Source organism: Heterodontus francisci, unplaced genomic scaffold (assembly GCF_036365525.1).
Source record: "Heterodontus francisci isolate sHetFra1 unplaced genomic scaffold, sHetFra1.hap1 HAP1_SCAFFOLD_261, whole genome shotgun sequence".
NCBI classification, from domain to species: domain Eukaryota; kingdom Metazoa; phylum Chordata; class Chondrichthyes; order Heterodontiformes; family Heterodontidae; genus Heterodontus; species Heterodontus francisci.
The window spans coordinates 777,647-798,017 of NW_027141501.1; the positions used below are offsets into that span (position 1 = coordinate 777,647).

The 20,371-nt window shown below is 55.8% G+C and overlaps 1 pseudogene; it reads right to left on the bottom strand.

The window, feature by feature from the left end:
- Positions 1 to 20,371, bottom strand: part of LOC137363894 (streptococcal hemagglutinin-like) — a 109,055-nt pseudogene that overhangs the window by 65,845 nt on the left and 22,839 nt on the right.

Here is a 20,371-nt window from a genome sequence, read left to right on the forward strand (position 1 = left end):
TAATTGTTAAATTAGATGTGATCACTAATACACAGGTGATAATATTTTGGTTAATTGTTAAATTAGATATCATCACTAATGCACAGGAAAGAATATTCCAGTTAATTGTTAAATTAGATGTCATCACTAATACAGAGGTGATAATATTCCAGTTAATTGTTAAATTAGATGTCATCACTAAGACACAGGGGATAATATTCTAGTTAATTGTTAAATTAGATGTCATCACTAATAAACAGGGGATAATATTCCAGTTAATTGTTAAATTAGATGTCATCACAAATGCACAGGGGATAATATTCCAGTTAATTGTTAAATTAGATGCCATCAATAATACACAGAGGATGATCCAATTAATTGTTAAATTAGATGTCATCACTAATACACAAGGGATAATATTCTGGTTAATTGTTCAATTGGATGTCATCAACATTACACAGGGGATAATATTCCAGCTCATTGTTAAATTAGATGCCATCACTAATGATAAGGGGATCATATGCCAGTTAATTGTTCAATTAGATAACATCACTAATGCAAAGGGGTTAATATTCCGGTTAATTTTTAAATTAGATGTCATCACTAATACACAGGGGATGATCTGATTAATTGTTAAATTAGATGTCATCACTAATGCACAGGGGATATTATTCCAGTTAATTGTTAAATTAGATGTCATCACTAATACACAGGGGATGATCTGATTAATTGTTAAATTAGATGTCATCACGAATAAACAGGGGATGATCTGATTAATTGTTAGATTAGATGTCATCTCTAATACACAGGGGATAATATTCCAGTTAATTGTTAAATTAGATGTCATCACTAAATGACACGGGATAATATTCCAGTTAAATGTTAAATTTGATGTCTTCACGAATGCACAGGGGATTATATTCCAGTTAATTGTTAAATTAGATGTCATCACAAATAGACAGGGGATAATATTCCGATTAATTGTTAAATTGGTGTCATCACTAATACACAGGGGATAATATTCAAGTTAATTGTTAAATTAGATGTCATGACTAATGCACAGTGGATAATATTCAAGTTAATTGTTAAATTAGATGTCATGACTAATGCTCAGGGGATAATATTCCAGTTAATTGTCAAATTAGATGTCATCACTAATGGAAAGGGGATCATATTCCAGTCAATTGTTAAATTCGATGTCATCACTAAAGCACAGCGGTTAATTTTCCAGTTATTTGTTAAATTAGATGTCATCATAAATAAACAGGGGATAATATTCCGATTAATTGTTAAATTAGATGTCATCACGAATGCACAGTGGATAATAGTCCAGTTAATTGTTAAATTAGATGTCATCACTAATACACAGGTGATAATATTCTGCTTAAACGTTAAATTAGATTTCGTCACTAATACACAGGGAATAATATTCTGGTTAATTGATAAATTAGATGCAATCACACATACACAGCTGATAATATTCTGCTTAAATGTTAAATTAGATATCATCACTAATGCACAGGGAATAATATTCTGGTTAATTATTTAATTAGAAGTCATCACTAATACACAGGTGATAATAATCCGCTTAATTGTTAAATTAGATGTCATCACTAATGCACAGGGGATAATATTCCAGTTAATTGTTAAATTAGATGTCATCAATAATACACAGGGGATGATCTGATTAATTGTTAAATTAGATGTCATCACTAATGCACAGGGGATAATATTCCAGTTAATTGTTAAATTAGATGTCATCACCAATACACAGTGGATAATATTCAAGTTAATTGTTAAATTAGATGTCATGACTAATGCTCAGGGGATAATATTCCAGTTAATTGTTAAATTAGATGTCATCACTAATGGAAAGCGGATCATATTCCAGTCAATTGTTAAATTAGATGTCATCACTAAAGCACAGGGGATAATATTGCAGCTAAATGTTAAATTAGATGTCATCACGAATGCACTGGTGATAATATTCCTGTTAATTTTTAACTTAGACTTTGTCACTAATGCACAGGGGATAATTTTCCAGTTATTTGTTAAATTAGATGTCATCACAAATAAACAGGGGATAATATTCCGATTAATTGTTAAATTAGATGTCATCACTAATGCACAGTGGATAATATTCCAGTTAATTGTTAAATTAGATGTCATCACTAATACACAGGGGATAATATTCCAGTTAATTGTTAATTTAGATGTCATCACGAATACACAGGGGATAATATTCCAGTTAATTGTTAAATTAGATGTCATCACTAATACACAGGGGATAATAATCCAGTTAATTGTTAAATTAGATGTCATCACTAATACACAGGTGATAATATTCCGGATAATTGTCAAATTAGATGTCATCACTAATAGACAGGTGATAATATTCCAGCTAATTGTTAAATTACATGTCATAACTAATGCACAGGGGATAATATTCCAGTTAATTGTTAAATTAGATGTCATCACTAATAGACAGGTGATAATATTCCAGTTAATTGTTAAATTAGATGTCATCACTAATACACAGGGGATAATATTCCAGTTAATTGTTAAATTAGATGTCATCACTAATACACAGGGGATAATATTCCAGTTAATTGTTAAATTAGATGTCATCTCTAATGCACAGGGGATAATAATCCGATTAATTGTTAAATTAGATGTCATCACTAATACACAGGGGATAATATTCCGCTTAATTGTTAAATTAGATGTCATCACTAATGCACAGGGGATAATATTCCGGTTAATTGTTAAATTAGATGTCATCACTAATACACAGGGGATAATATTCCGCTTAATTGTTAAATTAGATGTCATCACTAATACACAGGGGATAATAATCCGATTAATTGTTAAATTAGATGTCATCACTAATACACAGGGGATAATATTCCAGTTAATTGTTAAATTAGATGTCATCACTAATACACAGGGGATAATATTCCGGTTTATTGTTAAATTAGATGTCATCACTAATACACAGGGGATAATATTCCGGTTAATTGTAAAATTAGATGTCATCACTAATACACAGGGGATAATATTCCAGTTAATTGTTAAATTAGATGTCATCACTAATGCACAGGGGATAATATTCCGGTTAATTGTTAAATTGGATGTCATCACAAATACACAGGGGATAATAATCCGCTTAATTGTTAAATTAGATGTCATCACTAATGCACAGGGGATAATATTCCGCTTAATTGTTAAATTAGATGTCATCACTAATACACAGGGGATAATATTCCAGTTAATTGTTAAATTTGATGTCATCACTAATGCACAGGGGATAATATTCCGCTTAATTGTTAAATTAGATGTCATCACTAATGCACAGGGGATAATATTCCGGTTAATTGTTAAATTAGATGTCATCACTAATACACAGGGGATAATATTGCAGTTATTTGTTAAATTAGATGTCATCACAAATAAACAGGGGATAATATTCCGATTAATTGTTAAATTAGATGTCATCACTAATGCACAGTGGATAATATTCCAGTTAATTGTGAAATTAGATGTCATCACTAATACACAGGGGATAATATTCCAGTTAATTGTTAAATTAGATGCCATCACTAATACACAGGGGATAATATTCCATTAATTGTTAAATTAGATGTCATCACAAATACACAGGTGATAATAATCCGATTAATTGTTAAATTAGATGTCATCACTGATGCACAGGTGACAATATTCCAGTTAATTGTTAAATTAGATGTCATCACAAATACACAAGGGTTAATATTCCAGTTAATTGTGAAATTAGATGTCATCACTAATACACAGGGGATAATATTCCAGTTAATTGTTAAATTAGATGTCATCACAAATACACAAGGGTTAATATTCCAGTTAATTGTTAAATTAGATGTCATCACTAATACACAGGGGATAATATTCCAGTTAATTGTTAAATTAGATGTCATCACTAATGCACAGGTGATAATATTCCAGTTAATTGTTAAATTAGATGTCATCACTAATCCACAGGGGATAATATTCCAGTTAATTGTTAAATTAGAAGACATCACTAATGGAAAGGGGATCATATTCCAGTTAAATGTTAAATTAGATGTCATCACGTATGCACTGGTGATAATATTCCTATTAATTTTTAAATTGGACGTTATGACTAATGCACAGGGGATAATTTTCCAGTTAATTGTACAGATATCCTCCTCAGAACAGGGTACTGAGAGACACCAGTCAGCGTACAGATATCCTCCTCAGAACCGGGTACTGAGAGACACCAGTCAGTGTACAGATATCCTCCTCAGAACAGAGGCCTGAGAGACACCAGCCAGTGTACAGATATACCCCTCAGAACAGGGGACTGAGAGACACCAGTCAGTGTGCAGATATCCCCCTCAGAACACGGTACTGAGAGACACCAGTCAGTGTACAGATATCCCCCTCAGAACAGGGTACTGAGAGACACCAGTCAGTGTACAGATATCCTCCTCAGAACAGAGGCCTGAGAGTCACCAGTCAGTGTACAGATATCCTCCGCAGTACGGGGTACTGAGAGACACCAGTCAGTGTACAGATATCCTCCTCTGAACAGGGTACTGAGAGACACCAGTCAGTGTACAGATATCACCCTCAGAACATGGCACTGAGAGACACCAGTCAGTGTACAGATATCCCCCCCAGAACAGGGGTCTGAGAGACATCAGTCAGTGTACAGACATCCCCCTCAGAACAGGGGACTGAGAGACACCAGTCAGTGTCCAGATACCCCCCTCAGAACTGGGGTCTGAGAGACATCAGTCAGTGTACAGATATCCCCCTCAGAACAGGGGACTGAGAGACACCAGTCAGTGTACAGATATCACCCTCAGAACAGGGGACTGAGAGAAACCAGTCAGTGTACACATATGCTCCTCAGAACACGGTACTGAGAGACACCAGTCAGTGTACCGATATCCCCGTCAGAACACGGTACTGAGAGACACCAGTCAGTGTACAGATATCCCCCTCAGAACAGGGTACTGAGAGACACCAGTCAGTGTACAGTTATCACCCTCAGAACAGAGTACTGAGAGACACCAGTCAGCGCACAGATATCCTCCTCAGAATGGGGTACTGAGAGACACCAGTCAGTGTACAGATATCCTCCTCAGAACATGGGACTGAGAGACACCAGTCACTGTACAGATATCCCCCTCAGAACAGGGTACTGAGAGACACCAGTCAGTGTACAGATATCCCCCTCAGAACAGGGGACTGAGAGACACCAGTCAGTGTACAGATATCACCCTCAGAATCGGGTACAGTGAGACACCAGTCAGCGCACAGATATCCTCCTCAGGACGGGGTACTGAGAGACACCAGTCAGTGTACAGATATCCTCCTCAGAACAGAGGCCTGAGAGACGCCAGTCAGTGTACAGATATCCCCCTCAGAACAGGGGACTGAGAGTCACCAGTCAGTGTACAGATATCCCCCTCAGAACACGGTACTGAGAGACACCAGTCAGTGCACAGATATCCTCCTCAGAACAGAGGCCTGAGAGACACCAGTCAGTGTACAGATATGCTCCTCAGAACAGGGTACTGAGGGACACCAGTCAGTGTACAGATATCCTCCTCTGAACAGGGTACTGAGGGACACCAGTCAGCGCACTGAAATTCTCCTCAGAACGGGGTACTGAGAGACACCAGTCAGGGTACAGATATCACCCTCAGAACATGGGACTGAGAGACACCAGTCAGTGTACAGACAACCCCCTCAGAACAGGGGACTGAGAGACACCAGTCAGTGTACAGATATCCCCCTCAGAACAGGGGACTGAGAGACACCAGTCAGTGCACAGATATCCACCTCAGAACAGGGGACTGAGAGACACCAGTCAGTGTGCAGATATCCTCCACTGAACAGGGTACTGAGAGACACCAGTCAGTGTACAGATATCCCCCTCAGAACAGGGGACTGAGAGACACCAGTCAGTGTACAGATATCCTCCTCAGAACAGAGGCCTGAGAGACACCAGTCAGCGCACAGATATCGTCCGACGAACGGGGTACTGAGAGACACCAGTCAGAGTACAGATATCACCCTCAGAACAGGGTACTGAGATACACCAGTCAGTGAACAGATATCCCCCTCAGAACAGGGGAGTGAGAGACACCCGTCAGTGTACAGATATCCCCCTCAGAACACGGTACTGAGAGACACCAGTCAGTGTACAGATATTCCCCTCAGAACACGGTACTGAGAGACACCAGTCAGTGTACAGATATCCCCCTCAGAAAACGGTACTGAGAGACACCATTCAGTGTACAGATATCCTCCTCAGAACAGAGGCCTGAGAGACACCAGTCAGTGTACAGATATCCTCCTCAGAACAGGGTACAGAGAGACACCAGTCAGTGTACAGATATCCTCCTCTGAACAGGATACTGAGAGACACCAGTCAGCGCACAGATATCCTCCTCAGAACGGGGTACTGAGAGACACCAGTCAGTGTAGAGATATCCCCCTCAGAACATGGGACTGAGAGACACCAGTCAGTGTACAGATATCGCCCTCAGAACAGAGGACTGAGAGACACCAGTCAGTGTACAGATATCCTCCTCTGAACAGTGTACTGAGTGACACCAGTCAGTGCACATATATCCCCCTCAGAACAGGGGACTGAGAGACACCAATCAGTGTACAGATATCCCCCTCAGAACACGGTACTGAGAGACACCAGTCAGTGTACCGATATCCCCGTCAGAACACGGTACTGAGAGACAACAGTCAGTGTACAGATATCCCCCTCAGAACAGGGTACTGAGAGACACCAGTCAGTGTACAGTTATCACCCTCAGAACAGGGTACTGAGAGACACCAGTCAGCGCACAGATATCCTCCTCAGAACGGGGTACTGAGAGACACCAGTCAGTGTACAGATTGCCTCCTCTGAACAGGGTACTGAGAGACACCAGTCAGTGTACAGATATGCTCCTCAGAACATGGGACTGAGAGACACCAGTCAGTGTACAGATATCCCCCTCAGAACAGGGTACTGAGAGACACCTGTCAGTGTACAGATATCCCCCTCAGAACAGGGGACTGAGAGACACCAGTCAGTGTACAGATATCACCCTCAGAACAGGGTACTGTGATACACCAGTCAGCGTACAGACATCCTCCTCAGGACGGGGTACTGAGAGACACCAGTCAGTGTACAGATATCCTCCTCAGAACAGAGGCCTGAGAGACGCCAGTCAGTGTACAGATATCCCCCTCAGAACACGGTACTGAGAGACACCAGTCAGTGTACAGATATCCTCCTCAGAACAGAGGCCTGAGAGACACCAGTCAGTGTACAGATATCCTCCTCTGAACAGGGTACTGAGGGACACCAGTCAGCGCACAGATATCCCCCTCAGAACGGGGTACTGAGAGACACCATTCAGGGTACAGATATCACCCTCAGAACATGGGACTGAGAGACACCAGTCAGTGTACAGACATCCTCCTCAGAACAGGGGACTGAGAGACACCAGTCAGTGTACAGATTTTCCCCTCAGAACAGGGGACTGAGAGACACCAGTCAGTGTACAGATATCCACCTCAGAACTGGGGACTGAGAGACACCAGTCAGTGTACAGATATCCTCCCCTGAACAGGGTACTGAGAGACACCAGTCAGTGTACAGATATCCCCCTCAGAACAGGGGACTGAGAGACACCAGTCAGTGTACAGATATCCCCCTCAGAACAGAGGCCTGAGAGACACCAGTCAGCGCACAGATATCCTCCTCCGAACGGGGTACTGAGAGACTCCAGTCAGTGTACAGATATCACCCTCAGAACAGGGTACTGAGAGACACCAGTCAGTGTACAGATATCCCCCTCAGAACAGGGGACTGAGAGACTCCAGTCAGTGTACGGATATCCCCCTCAGAACACGGTACTGAGAGACACCAGTCAGTGTACAGATATTCCCCTCAGAACACGGTACTGAGAGACACCAGTCAGTGTCCAGATATCCCCCTCAGAACAGGGTACTGAGAGACACCAGTCAGTGTACAGATATCCTCCTCAGAACAGAGGCCTGAGAGACACCAGTCAGTGTACAGATATCCTCCTCAGAACAGGGTACAGAGAGACACCAGTCAGTGTACAGATATCCTCCTCTGAACAGGGTACTGAGAGACACCAGTCAGCGCACAGATATCCTCCTCAGAACGGGGTACTGACAGACACCAGTCAGTGTAGAGATATCCCCCTCAGAACATGGGACTGAGAGACACCAGTCAGTGTACAGATATCCCCCTCAGAACAGGGGACTGAGAGACACCAGTCAGTGTACAGATATCACCCTCAGAACAGGGCACTGTGAGACACCAGTCGGCGCACAGACATCCTCCTCAGGACGGGGTACTGAGAGACACCAGTCAGTGTACAGATATCCTCCTCAGAACAGAGGCCTGAGAGACGCCAGTCAGTGTACAGATATCCCCCTCAGAACACGGTACTGAGAGACACCAGTCAGTGTACAGATATCCTCCTCAGAACAGGGGACTGAGAGACACCAGTCAGTGTACAGATATCCCCCTCAGAACAGGGGACTGAGAGACACCAGTCAGTGTACAGATATCCTGCTCTGAACAGTGTACTGAGTGACACCAGTCAGTGTACAGATATCCCCCTCAGAACAGGGGACTGAGAGACTCCAATCAGTGTACAGATATCACCCTCAGATCAGGGTACAGAAAGACACCAGTCAGCGCGCAGATATCCTCCTCAGAACGGGATACTGAGAGACACCAGTCAGTGTACAGATATCCACCTCTGAACAGGGTACTGAGACACTCCAGTCAGTGTACAGATATGCTCCTCAGAACATGGCACTGAGAGACACCAGTCAGTGTACAGATATCCCCCTCAGAACAGGGTACTGAGAGACACCAGTCAGTGTACAGATATCCCCCTCAGAACAGGGGACTGAGAGACACCAGTCAGTGTACAGATACCCTCCTCAGAACAGAGGCCTGAGAGACACCAGTCAGCGCACAGATATCCTCCTCAGAACGGGGTACTGAGAGACACCAGTCAGTGTACAGATATCACGCTCAGAACAGGGTACTGAGAGAAAAAAGTCAGCGCAGATATCCTCCTCAGGACGGGGTACTGAGAGACACCAGTCAGTGTACAGATATCCTCCTCAGAACAGGGTACTGAGAGACAGCAGTCACTGTACGGATATCCTCCTCAGAACAGGGGACTTAGAGACACCAGTCAGTGGACAGATATCGTCCTCAGAACAGGGTTGTGAGAGACACCAGTCAGCACACAGATAGCGTCCTCAGAACGGGGTACTGAGAGACACCAGTCACTGTACAGATATCCTCCTCAGAACAGGGGACTGAGAGACACCAGTCAGTGTACAGATGTCCTCCTCAGAACAGGGTTCTGTGAGACACCTGTCAGCGCACATATATCCTCCTCAGAACGGGGTACTGAGAGACACCAGTCAGTTTACAGATGTCCTCCTCTGAATAGGGTACTGAGAGACACCAGTCAGTGCACAGATATCCCCCTAAGAACAGGGTACAGTGAAACACCAGTCAGTGTGCAGATATCCTCCTCAGAACAGGGTACTGGGAGACACCAGTCAGTGCACAGATTTCTGTCTCAGAACAGGGTATTGAGAGACACCAGTCAGTGTACAGATATCCCCCTCAGAACAGGGTACTGAGAGACACCAGTCAGTGTGCAGATATCCCCCACAGAACAGGGTAATGAGAGACACCAGTCAGTGTACAGATATCCTCCTCAGAACAGGGTACTTAGAGACACAAGTCAGTGTACAGATATCCCTCTCAGAACAGGGGACTGAGAGACACCATTCAGTGTACAGATATCCCCCTCACAACAGGGGACTGAGAGACACCAGTCAGTGTACAGATATCCTCCGCTCACTCTGGGCGGTAGAGCCGGAGGGGGCCGACTCACTCTGGGCGCTAGAGGAGCTGGAGTGGGCCGACTCACTCTGGGTGGTGTAGCCAGAGGGGGCCTACTCACTCTGGGCGGTAGAGGTGCCGGAGTGGGCCCACTCACTCTGTGCGGTAGAGCCGGAGGGGGCCGACTCACTCTGGGCGGTAGAGGAGACTGAGCGGGCCGACTCACTGTGGGCGGTAGAGCTGGAGGGGGCCGACTCACTCAGGGCGGTAGAGGAGCCAGAGGGGGCCGACTCACTCTGGGCGGAAGAGCCGGAGGGGGCCGACTCACTCTGGGCAGTAGAGCCGGAAGGGGCCGACTCACTCTGGGAGGCAGAGCCAGAGTGGGCCGACTCACTCTGGGCGGTAGAGCCAGAGGGGGTCGACTCACTCTGTGAGGTACAGGAGCTGGAGGGGGCCGACTCACTCTGGGCGGTAGAGCCGGAGGGGGCCGTATCACTCTGTGCATTAGAGGAGCCGGAGGGGGCCGACTCACTCTGTGCGGTAGAGCCGGAGGGGGATGACTCACTCTGGGCGGTAGAGGAGCCGGAGCGGGCCGGCTCCCTCTGTGCGGTAGACTAGCCGGAGGGGGCCAACTCACTCTGGGCGGTCGAGGAGACGGAGGGGGCTGACGCACTCTGGGCGGTAGAGCCGCAGGGGGCCGGCTCAATCTGGGGGGTAGAGGAGCCAGATCGCGCCGACTCACTCTGCGCGGTAGAGCCGGAGGGCGCCGACTCACACTGGGCGGTATAGGTGCCGGATAGGGCCGACTAACTCTGAGCGGTAGAGCCGGAGGGCGCCGACTCACTCTGGGCGGTATAGGTGCCGGAGGGGGCCGACTCACTCTGGGCGGTTCACTCTGTGCGGTAGAGCCGGAGGGGGACGACTCACTGTGGGCGGTAGAGGAGCCGGATGGGGCCGACTCACTCTGTGCAGAAGAGCCAGAGCGGGCCGACTCAGTCTCGGCGGTAGAGGAGCCGGAGGGTGCAGACTCACTCTGGGCGCTAGAGCCGGAGGGGGCCGACTGACTCTGGGCGGTAGAGGAGACTGAGCGGGCCGACTCACTCTGGGCGGTAGAGTAGGAGGGGGCCGACTCTCTCTGGGCGGTAGAGGTGACGGAGGGGGCCGACTCACTCTCGGCGTTAGAGCCGGAGGGGGCTGACTCACTCTGAGCGGTAGAGGTGCCAGAGGGGGCCGACTCACTCTGGGCGGTAGAGCCGGAGGGGGCCGACTCACTGTGGGCGGTAGAGCCGGAGGGGGCCGACTCACTCTTGGCGGTAGAGGATCCGGAGGGGGCCGACTCACTCTGGGCGGTGGAGCCGGAGGGGGCCGACTCACTCTGGGCGGTAGAGGTGCCAGAGGGGGCCGACTCACTCTGGGCGGTAGAGCCGGGAGGGGCTGACTCACTCTGGGCGGCAGAGGAGCCGGAGGGGGCCGACTCACTCTGGGCGATTGAGCCAGAGGGGGCCGACTCACTCTGGGCGGCAGAGCCGGAGGTGGCCGGTTCACTCTGGGCAGGAGAGCCAGAGGGGGCCGACACACTCTGTGCAGTAGAGGAGCCGGAGGGTGGCGATCACTCTGCGCGGTAGAGGAGGCGGAGGGGGCCGACTGACTCTGGGCGGTAGAGGAGACGCAGGGGGCCGACTCACTCTGGGTGGTAGAGCCGGAGGGGGCCAACTCACTCTGGGTGGCAGAGGTGCCGGAGGGGGCCGACTCGCTCTGGGCGGTAGAGGACCCGGGGTGGGTCGACTCACTCTGGGCGGGAGAGTACCCGGAGTGGGGCGACTCACTCTGGGCGGTAGAGCCGGAGGGCGCCGGCTCACTCTGGGCGGAAGATGAGCCCAAGGGGGCCGACTCACTCTAGGCGGTAGAGCCGGAGGGGGCCGACTAACTCTGGGCGGGAGAGGAGCCTGAGGGGCCCGACTCACTCTGGGCGGTAGAGGTGCCGGAGGGGGCCGACTGACACTGGGCGGTAGAGGTGCTGGAGGGTGCCGACTCACTCTGGGTGGTAGAGCTGGAGGGGGCCGACTCACTCTAGGCGGCAGAGATGGAGGGGGCCGAATCACTCTGGGCGGGAGAGGAGCCAGAGGGGACCGAATCACACTAGGCGGTAGAGCTGGAGGGGGCCGACTCACTCTGGGCGGGAGAGGAGCCGGAGCGGGTCGACTCACTCTGGGTGGTAGAGGTGCTGGAGGGTGCCGTCTCACTCTGGGCGGTAGAGCCGGAGGGGGCCGACTCACTCTGGGCGGTAGAGGAGCCGGAAGGTGCCGACTCACTCTGAGCGATAGATCTGGAGGGGGCCGACTCTCTCTGGGCGGTCTAGGTGCCGGAGGGGGCCGACTCACTCTCAGCGTTAGAGCCGGAATGGGCCGACTCACTCTGAGCGGGAGAGGAGCCGGAGGGGGCCGACTCACTCTGGGCGGTTGAGGTGCCGGAGGTGGCCGAATCAATCTGGGCGGTAGAGGTGCTGGAGGGTGCCGACTCACTCTGGGCGGTAGAGCCGGAGGGGGCCGACTCACTCTAGGCTGTAGGGCGAGAGGGGGCTGACTCACTCTGGGCGGGAGAGGAGCCGCAGGGGGCCGACTCACTCTGGGCCGCAGAGCCGGAGGGAGCCGACTCACTCTGGGTGGTAGAGCCGGAGTGGGCCGACTCACTCTGGGCGGTAGAGTAGCCAGAGGGGGCCGACTCACTCTGGGCGATAGAGCCGGAGGGGGCCGACTCACTCTGGGCGGTAGAGGAGCCGGATGGGGCCGACTCACTCTGGACGGTTGAGCCAGAGGGGGCCATCTCACTCTGGGCGGTAGAGGAGCCGGATGGGGCCAACTCACTCAGGGCGGTAGAGCAAGAGATGGCCGACTCACTCTGGGCGGTAGAGGAGCCGGAGGGAGCCGACTCACTCTGGGCGGTAGAGGAGCCGGAGGGGGCCGAATCCCGCTGGGCGGTAGAGCCGGAGGTGGCCGACTAACTCTGAGGGGTAGAGCCGGAGGGGGCCGACTCTCTCTGGGCGGTAGAGGAGCCGGAGGGGGCCGACTAACTCTGGGCGGTAGAGCCGGAGTGCGCCGACTCACTCTGGGCGGTAGAGGGGTCGGAGGGGGCCGACTCACTCTGGGCGGTTCACTCGGTGCAGTGGAGCCGGAGGGAGCTGACTCACTGTGGGCGGTAGAGGAGCCAGAGGGGGCCGACTGACTCTGGGCGGTAGAGGTGCTGGAGGGTGCCGACTCACTCTGGGTGGTAGAGCTGGTGGGGGCCGACTCACTCTAGGCGGTACAGCTGGAGGGGGCCGAATCACTCTGGGCGGGAGAGGAGCCAGAGGGGGACGACTCACACTAGGCGTTAGAGCCGGAGGGGGCCGACTCACTCTGGGCGGGAGAGGAGCCGGAGCGGGACGACTCACTCTGGGCGGTAGAGGTGCTGGAGGCTGCCGTCTCACTCTGGGCGGTAGAGCCGGAGGGGGCCGACTCACTCTGGGCGGTAGAGGAGCCGGAAGGTGCCGACTCACTCTGAGCGATAGATCTGGAGGGGGCCGACTCACTCTCTGCGGTCTAGGTGCCGGAGGGGGCCGACTCACTCTCAGCGTTAGAGCCGGAATGGGCCGACTCACTCTGAGCGGGAGAGGAGCCGGAGGGGGCCAACTCACTCTGGGGGGTAGAGGTGCCGGAGGTGGCCGAATCAATCTGGGCGGTAGAGGTGCTGGAGGGTGCCGACTCACTCTGGGCAGTAGAGCCGGAGGGGGCCGACTCACTCTCGGCTGTAGGGCGATAGGGGGCCGACTCACTCTGGGAGGGAGAGGAGCCAGAGGGAGCCGACTCACTCTGGGCGGTAGAGCCGGAGTGGGCCGACTCACTCTGGGCGGTAGAGTAGCCAGAGGGGGCCGACTCACTCTGGGCGGTAGAGCAGGAGGGGGCCGACTCACTCTGGGCGGTAGAGCAGCCGGAGGGGGCCGACTCACTCTGGGCGATAGAGCCAGAGGGGGCCGACTCACTCTGGGCTGTAGAGGTGCCGGAGGGCGTCGACTCACTCTGGGCGGTAGAGCCGGAGGGGGCCGACTCACTCTGGGCGATAGAGGAGCCGGATGGGGCCGACTCACTCTGGACGGTAGAGGAGCCGGAGGGGGCCAACTCACTCAGGGCGGTAGAGCAAGAGATGGCCGACTCACTCTGGGCGGTAGAGGAGCCGGAGGGTGCCGACTCACTCTGGGCGGTATAGGAGCCGGAGGGGTCCGACTCACTCTGGGCTTTAGAGGAGCCGAAGTGGGCCGACTCCCGCTGGGCGGGAGAGCCGGAGGTGGCCGACTCACTCTGGGCGGTAGAGCCGGAGGGGGCCGACTCACTCTGGGCGGTAGAGGAACCGGAGGGGGCAGACTAACTCTGGGGGGTAGAGCCGGAGGGGTCCGACTCTTTCTGGGCGGTAGAGGAGCCGAAGGGGGCCGACTAACTCTGGGCGGTAGAGGGGCTGGAGGGGGCCGAGTCACTCTGGGCGGTTCACTCGGTGCGGTAGAGCCGGAGGGTGCTGACTCACTGTGGGCGGTAGAGGAGCCGGAGGGAGCCGACTCACTCTGGGCGGTAGAGGTGCCGGAGTGGGCCCACTCACTCTGTGCGGTAGAGCCGGAGGGGGCCGACTCACTCTGGGCGGTAGAGGAGACTGAGCGGGCCGACTCACTGTGGGCGGTAGAGCTGGAGGGGGCCGACTCACTCAGGGCGGTAGAGGAGCCAGAGGGGGCCGACTCACTCTGGGCGGAAGAGCCGGAGGGGGCCGACTCACTCTGGGCAGTAGAGCCGGAAGGGGCCGACTCACTCTGGGAGGCAGAGCCAGAGTGGGCCGACTCACTCTGGGCGGTAGAGCCAGAGGGGGTCGACTCACTCTGTGAGGTACAGGAGCTGGAGGGGGCCGACTCACTCTGGGCGGTAGAGCCGGAGGGGGCCGTATCACTCTGTGCATTAGAGGAGCCGGAGGGGGCCGACTCACTCTGTGCGGTAGAGCCGGAGGGGGATGACTCACTCTGGGCGGTAGAGGAGCCGGAGCGGGCCGGCTCCTTCTGTGCGGTAGACTAGCCGGATGGGGCAGACTCACTCTGGGCGGTAGAGCCGGAGGGGGCCAACTCACTCTGGGCGGTCGAGGAGACGGAGGGGGCTGACGCACTCTGGGCGGTAGAGCCGCAGGGGGCCGGCTCAATCTGGGGGGTAGAGGAGCCAGATCGCGCCGACTCACTCTGCGCGGTAGAGCCGGAGGGCGCCGACTCACACTGGGCGGTATAGGTGCCGGAGAGGGCCGACTAACTCTGAGCGGTAGAGCCGGAGGGCGCCGACTCACTCTGGGCGGTATAGGTGCCGGAGGGGGCCGACTCACTCTGGGCGGTTCACTCTGTGCGGTAGAGCCGGAGGGGGACGACTCACTGTGGGCGGTAGAGGAGCCGGATGGGGCCGACTCACTCTGTGCAGAAGAGCCAGAGCGGGCCGACTCAGTCTCGGCGGTAGAGGAGCCGGAGGGTGCAGACTCACTCTGGGCGCTAGAGCCGGAGGGGGCCGACTGACTCTGGGCGGTAGAGGAGACTGAGCGGGCCGACTCACTCTGGGCAGTAGAGTAGGAGGGGGCCGACTCTCTCTGGGCGGTAGAGGTGACGGAGGGGGCCGACTCACTCTCGGCGTTAGAGCCGGAGGGGGCTGACTCACTCTGAGCGGTAGAGGTGCCAGAGGGGGCCGACTCACTCTGGGCGGTAGAGCCGGAGGGGGCCGACTCACTGTGGGCGGTAGAGCCGGAGGGGGCCGACTCACTCTTGGCGGTAGAGGATCCGGAGGGGGCCGACTCACTCTGGGCGGTGGAGCCGGAGGGGGCCGACTCACTCTGGGCGGTAGAGGTGCCAGAGGGGGCCGACTCACTCTGGGCGGTAGAGCCGGAAGGGGCTGACTCACTCTGGGCGGCAGAGGAGCCGGAGGGGGCCGACTCACTCTGGGCGATTGAGCCAGAGGGGGCCGACTCACTCTGGGCGGCAGAGCCGGAGGTGGCCGGTTCACTCTGGGCAGGAGAGCCAGAGGGGGCCGACACACTCTGTGCAGTAGAGGAGCCGGAGGGTGGCGATCACTCTGCGCGGTAGAGGAGGCGGAGGGGGCCGACTGACTCTGGGCGGTAGAGGAGACGCAGGGGGCCGACTCACTCTGGGTGGTAGAGCCGGAGGGGGCCAACTCACTCTGGGTGGCAGAGGTGCCGGAGGGGGCCGACTCGCTCTGGGCGGTAGAGGACCCGGGGTGGGTCGACTCACTCTGGGCGGGAGAGTACCCGGAGTGGGGCGACTCACTCTGGGCGGTAGAGCCGGAGGGCGCCGGCTCACTCTGGGCGGAAGATGAGCCCAAGGGGGCCGACTCACTCTAGGCGGTAGAGCCGGAGGGGGCCGACTAACTCTGGGCGGGAGAGGAGCCTGAGGGGCCCGACTCACTCTGGGCGGTAGAGGTGCCGGAGGGGGCCGACTGACACTGGGCGGTAGAGGTGCTGGAGGGTGCCGACTCACTCTGGGTGGTAGAGCTGGAGGGGGCCGACTCACTCTAGGCGGCAGAGATGGAGGGGGCCGAATCACTCTGGGCGGGAGAGGAGCCAGAGGGGACCGAATCACACTAGGCGGTAGAGCTGGAGGGGGCCGACTCACTCTGGGCGGGAGAGGAGCCGGAGCGGGTCGACTCACTCTGGGTGGTAGAGGTGCTGGAGGGTGCCGTCTCACTCTGGGCGGTAGAGCCGGAGGGGGCCGACTCACTCTGGGCGGTAGAGGAGCCGGAAGGTGCCGACTCACTCTGAGCGATAGATCTGGAGGGGGCCGACTCTCTCTGGGCGGTCTAGGTGCCGGAGGGGGCCGACTCACTCTCAGCGTTAGAGCCGGAATGGGCCGACTCACTCTGAGCGGGAGAGGAGCCGGAGGGGGCCGACTCACTCTGGGCGGTTGAGGTGCCGGAGGTGGCCGAATCAATCTGGGCGGTAGAGGTGCTGGAGGGTGCCGACTCACTCTGGGCGGTAGAGCCGGAGGGGGCCGACTCACTCTAGGCTGTAGGGCGAGAGGGGGCTGACTCACTCTGGGCGGGAGAGGAGCCGCAGGGGGCCGACTCACTCTGGGCCGCAGAGCCGGAGGGAGCCGACTCACTCTGGGTGGTAGAGCCGGAGTGGGCCGACTCACTCTGGGCGGTAGAGTAGCCAGAGGGGGCCGACTCACTCTGGGCGATAGAGCCGGAGGGGGCCGACTCACTCTGGGCGGTAGAGGAGCCGGATGGGGCCGACTCACTCTGGACGGTTGAGCCAGAGGGGGCCATCTCACTCTGGGCGGTAGAGGAGCCGGATGGGGCCAACTCACTCAGGGCGGTAGAGCAAGAGATGGCCGACTCACTCTGGGCGGTAGAGGAGCCGGAGGGAGCCGACTCACTCTGGGCGGTAGAGGAGCCGGAGGGGGAATAATCCCGCTGGGCGGTAGAGCCGGAGGTGGCCGACTAACTCTGAGGGGTAGAGCCGGAGGGGGCCGACTCTCTCTGGGCGGTAGAGGAGCCGGAGGGGGCCGACTAACTCTGGGCGGTAGAGCCGGAGTGCGCCGACTCACTCTGGGCGGTAGAGGGGTCGGAGGGGGCCGACTCACTCTGGGCGGTTCACTCGGTGCAGTGGAGCCGGAGGGAGCTGACTCACTGTGGGCGGTAGAGGAGCCAGAGGGGGCCGACTGACTCTGGGCGGTAGAGGTGCTGGAGGGTGCCGACTCACTCTGGGTGGTAGAGCTGGTGGGGGCCGACTCACTCTAGGCGGTACAGCTGGAGGGGGCCGAATCACTCTGGGCGGGAGAGGAGCCAGAGGGGGACGACTCACACTAGGCGTTAGAGCCGGAGGGGGCCGACTCACTCTGGGCGGGAGAGGAGCCGGAGCGGGACGACTCACTCTGGGCGGTAGAGGTGCTGGAGGCTGCCGTCTCACTCTGGGCGGTAGAGCCGGAGGGGGCCGACTCACTCTGGGCGGTAGAGGAGCCGGAAGGTGCCGACTCACTCTGAGCGATAGATCTGGAGGGGGCCGACTCACTCTCTGCGGTCTAGGTGCCGGAGGGGGCCGACTCACTCTCAGCGTTAGAGCCGGAATGGGCCGACTCACTCTGAGCGGGAGAGGAGCCGGAGGGGGCCAACTCACTCTGGGGGGTAGAGGTGCCGGAGGTGGCCGAATCAATCTGGGCGGTAGAGGTGCTGGAGGGTGCCGACTCACTCTGGGCAGTAGAGCCGGAGGGGGCCGACTCACTCTCGGCTGTAGGGCGATAGGGGGCCGACTCACTCTGGGAGGGAGAGGAGCCAGAGGGAGCCGACTCACTCTGGGCGGTAGAGCCGGAGTGGGCCGACTCACTCTGGGCGGTAGAGTAGCCAGAGGGGGCCGACTCACTCTGGGCGGTAGAGCAGGAGGGGGCCGACTCACTCTGGGCGGTAGAGCAGCCGGAGGGGGCCGACTCACTCTGGGCGATAGAGCCAGAGGGGGCCGACTCACTCTGGGCTGTAGAGGTGCCGGAGGGCGTCGACTCACTCTGGGCGGTAGAGCCGGAGGGGGCCGACTCACTCTGGGCGATAGAGGAGCCGGATGGGGCCGACTCACTCTGGACGGTAGAGGAGCCGGAGGGGGCCAACTCACTCAGGGCGGTAGAGCAAGAGATGGCCGACTCACTCTGGGCGGTAGAGGAGCCGGAGGGTGCCGACTCACTCTGGGCGGTATAGGAGCCGGAGGGGTCCGACTCACTCTGGGCTTTAGAGGAGCCGAAGTGGGCCGACTCCCGCTGGGCGGGAGAGCCGGAGGTGGCCGACTCACTCTGGGCGGTAGAGCCGGAGGGGGCCGACTCACTCTGGGCGGTAGAGGAACCGGAGGGGGCAGACTAACTCTGGGGGGTAGAGCCGGAGGGGTCCGACTCTTTCTGGGCGGTAGAGGAGCCGAAGGGGGCCGACTAACTCTGGGCGGTAGAGGGGCTGGAGGGGGCCGAGTCACTCTGGGCGGTTCACTCGGTGCGGTAGAGCCGGAGGGTGCTGACTCACTGTGGGCGGTAGAGGAGCCGGAGGGAGCCGACTCCCTCTGGGCGGTAGAGGAGCCGGAGGGGGCCGACTCACTCTTGGTGGTAGAGCCGGATGTGGCCGACTCAGTCTGGGTGGTAGAGGAGCCGGAGGGGGCCGACTCACACAGGGCGGTAGAGCCAGAGGGGGCCGACTCAGTCTCGGCGGTAGAGCAGCTGGAGGGTCCCGACTCACTCTGGGCGGTAGAGCCGGAGGGGGCCAACTCACTCTGCGCGGTAGAGGAGACTGAGCGGGCCGACTCACTCTGGGTGGTAGAGCCGGAGGGGGCCGACTCACTCTGGGCGGTAGAGGTGCCGGAGGGGGCCGAATCACTCTGGGCAGTAGAGGTGCTGGAGGGTGCCGACTCACACTGGGTGGTAGAGCCGGAGGGGGCCGACTCACTCTAGGCTGTAGGGCCGGAGGGGGCCGACTCACTCTGGGCGGGAGAGGAACCGCAGGGGGCCGACTCACTCTGGGAGGCAGAGCCGGAGGGGGCCGAATCACTCTGGGCGGTAGAGGTTCCGGAGGGTGCCGTGTCACTCAGGGCGGTAGAGCCAGAGGGGGCCGACTCATTCTGGGCGGTAAAGCCGGAGGGGGCCGACTTACTCTGGGCGGTAGAGGAGCCGGAGGGGGCCGACTCACTCTGGGCGGTAGAGGTACCGGAGGGTGCCGACTCACTCTGGGCGGTAGAGCTGGAGTGGGCCGACTCACTCTGGGCGGTAGAGGTGCCGGAGGGGGCCGACTCACTCTGGGCGGTAGAGTCGGAGGGGGCCATCTCACTCATGGGCGGTAGAGCAGCCAGATTATGCCGACTCACTCTGGGCATTCGAGCCGGAGGGGGCCGTCGCACTCTGGGCAGTAGAGGAGCCGGAGGGGGCCGTCGCACTCTGGGCAGTAGAGGAGCCGGAGGGGGCCGACTCACTCCGGGCGGTTGAGCCAGACTGGGCCATCTCACTCTGGGCGGTAGAGGAGCCGGAGGGGGCCAACTCACTCAGGGCGGTTCACTCGGTGCGGTAGAGCCGGAGGGGGCTGACTGACTGTGGGCGGTAGAGGAGCCGGAGGGGGCCGACTCACTCTGTGCAGTAGAGCCGGAGGGGGCCGACTCACTCTGGGCGGTAGAGCCGGAGGGGGCCGACTCACTCTGGGTGGTCGAGGAGCCAGAGGGGGCCGACTCACTCTTGGTGGTAGAGCCGGAAGGGGCCGACTCAGTCTGGGCGTTAGAGGAGCCGGAGGGTACCGACTCACTCTCGGCTGTAGGGCTGGAGGGGGCCGACTCACTTTGGGCGGAAGAGCCGGAGTGGGCCGACTCACTCTGGGCGGTAGAGGTTCCGGAGGGTGCCGTCTCACTCAGGGCGGTAGAGCCAGGGGGGCCGACTCATTCTGGGCGGTAGAGCCG